Raw genomic sequence first — 3,123 nt, 5'->3', positions numbered from 1 at the left:
CAGTGCTCTGTAGCGCCATCCAGAAGGTTACTGTTCTAAAAGGTTGTGGGCTGGGTGAGAGGGGACCAGAGTGATTTTTCCAGCCCTTTTCCTTACTTTGGAAGCGTACAGTTCTTGAAGGGAGGGCAGGAGACAACCAATAATCCTCTCAGCAATCCGAACTGTCCTGTGTAGTCTTCTGATGTCCGATTTTGTAGCTAAACCAAACCAGACAGTTATTGAAGTTCAGAGGACAGACTCAATGACTGTTGAGTAGAACTGTATCAGCAGCGCCTTTGACAGGTTGAACTTCCTCAGCTGGCGAAGGATGTACAACCTCTGCTGGGCCTTTTTACAATGGAGTCAATGTGGGTCTCACACTTCAGGTCCTGTGAGATGGTAGTGCCCAGGAACCTGAATGACTCCACTGCTGCCACAGTGCTGTTTAGAATGGTGAGCGGGGTCAATGTTGGGTATTCCTCCTAAAGTCCACTATCATCTCCACTGTTTTGAGCGTGTTCAGCTCCAGGTTGTTTTGACTGCACCAGTGAGCCATCTTGGATGAGGCCGATGACAGTAGTGTCGTCTGCAAACTTCAGGAGCTTGAACGAGTGGTCCTTGGCGGTGCAGTCATTGGTATACAGGGAGAAGAGTAGAGGGGAGACCACACATCCTTGGGGGGCACCAGTGCTGATCGTACATGTGCTGGAAGTGAATTTTTTTGTCTCACTAGCTGCTGCCTGTCCGTCAGAAAGCTGGTGATCCACTGACAGATAGACGTGGGAACAGAGAGTTGGTGTAATTTAGCCCGGAGTATTGCTGGGATGATGGTGTTGAAAGCCGAACCGAAGTCCGCAAAAAGGATCCTTGCATCGGTTTGCTTATTGCAAAAGGATTTTTCATCGGGTTCTATTTTTTATGCCTTGCAAACTTAAACATTTGAATTTTCTTTGAAGTACTTAGTTGTTTATGTATTGAATATCTATTTTTTCTCATTGAAACTTTGGCTAAAAATTGTTTTCTATGAGAGACAAATGTGTCTTCCTGAAGGTGGCGCCTCCCGGCCTGAATCCTGAAAGCTGAATTCTTCGTTGATCAGCATTCAAAGGACGTTTTTGTCATACTGCAGACATTTGTACATTAAATACTGTGCTTGTATCTTTTTACTACAAGGATTGGTACCTGAGATACAAATCTGCCCCTGCAATCTCTGGAAAATTATTACATAAAATGCTCATTCAGTAACCACAAACTTCTGTTATTGTTCTATCTGGCCCAGCGTTGAGAAATGTAACATGTACGGGGTGACAACGTCGCTTGTACACTTCAGCAGCATAGTAAGGAAATTTTCACTAATGAAGTTTAATAGGCATTGAATTGGCAAAATATCATTTAAAGTCAATTATATAACATTACATGCTCTTTCCTATTTCTGTTTTTTTTTTTTTTTTATCTAATGTGCGCTCGTGTTGAGAGCATGTCTCTTCACAGTTTTTGTAACGTATGCTGGCTGCTGACAATGATGACAATGACGAAGATGACGTGAAGATGAAGAACCCATGTGCAGTTTATTTCCAAAGTGAGAACCAATAACCCTGACTACAAAACATGAACATGGACTTGACTTGACTTGACTTGACTTGACTTGACTTGACTTGACTTGACTTGACTTGACTTGACTTGACTTGACTACAGCATACCAAACACATACCATCACATTCAATACTAGACAACTAGACAATGCAAACATGAGGGCTTAAATACAAGACATGGGAGAACATAAACCAATGAACAAACAGAACTCATAACAAGCTAATTAAACAATAAACCAATGAAAACATGACACATGAACATGGAGGGAAAACAGAAATCACATGACAAGGGAAACAGGAACACATGACATGAAACAGGAACTAGAATTTCAAAATAAAAGACATGAATCAACAGAATACACATGATAGTTTTATATCAAAAGCAGAGAATAATGCGATTATTTCAAATCTCATGTAAACAAGTTTTTTTTTTGCTTTGTCAGATTTTTAAATAAGCTGATTTTTGGGAGTAATCTGTGTATGGTGTGCCTGTAAACATGCTCATTGATAAATGTGATTTGGAAGGTGCCGAATCTCAAATTTTTCATCTATAATTATATTTTTTCTCTAGTGCTTAGGATTGGGGGTATTGATAATAAAATATGCCTTTTTGCATATCAAATATACCAGCATTCCATGCTGGGTAACAGCATCCACTGGTCTTCTCAGCAAGGATACTAACTAACAGAGACTCCAACACATTCCCAAAATCTTTAAGGAGCTTCACTGCCTCTGTGCCTGGAAAGTAACCCCCTGCCACAAGTCAAGCCTGAATAGAGAATATACAAATACATACACAAAAACTCACTCTAGGTTGTGAGCCTGGTAAAAGCCCAGATTTCAAAGCCTCAAACCAGGACACATTACTCAATAATTTATCCACTCTTATGCTGCATAATTTACAAGCGGGTGAATTCAGGAATAGGTATTTATAAAGAAACCCCTTCAACTTAGAATATTGCAACCTAGCTCAGAGGAACATATTGACGTGTAGCTGTGAATGGAAACATGTGGGGTTTCGACAAGGTGCCGTGATCCTTTAAGCACAGCGAATAATATCTGAAATTTAATTCCAAAGCACAAATACTCATGCAAATTCACCTTCCTTAACCCTCGCGCCATGCAAATTAAGAGTATAGAGCCAAAGAGGGTTTGGGTATGTGTGACTTTCATGCTTCAAAAGATATGTCATTCTAATAACTGATTACCTTTGATATTGAGACAGATAAAAAAAAAATAAATAAATAAAAAAAAACATTAAAATGGCAATGCATTTTAGTGTAACTGGCAGATAGTTGGTGAAAAATTGCCTTTAAGCAACACAACTGTGTTTTGTGAACAGAACCCAATAGCAGACTGTCACTCCAAAAATGTATTGAAAAAATAAATATAATACAAAACACAAAAGCTGGGCCCAAAATGGCTCAAAAATCCCAGAAAACAGCAAACACTGGAACAAATTAAACAGGTGGTACAAAAACAAGAAAGAAAATCTCTTGATTACTGATATAACCTCTGTTCCCTGATGGAGGGAACGAGACAGTGTGTCGAT

Source organism: Myxocyprinus asiaticus, chromosome 10 (genome assembly GCF_019703515.2).
Source record: "Myxocyprinus asiaticus isolate MX2 ecotype Aquarium Trade chromosome 10, UBuf_Myxa_2, whole genome shotgun sequence".
Taxonomy (NCBI): domain Eukaryota; kingdom Metazoa; phylum Chordata; class Actinopteri; order Cypriniformes; family Catostomidae; genus Myxocyprinus; species Myxocyprinus asiaticus.
This window is presented reverse-complemented; position numbering follows the sequence as displayed.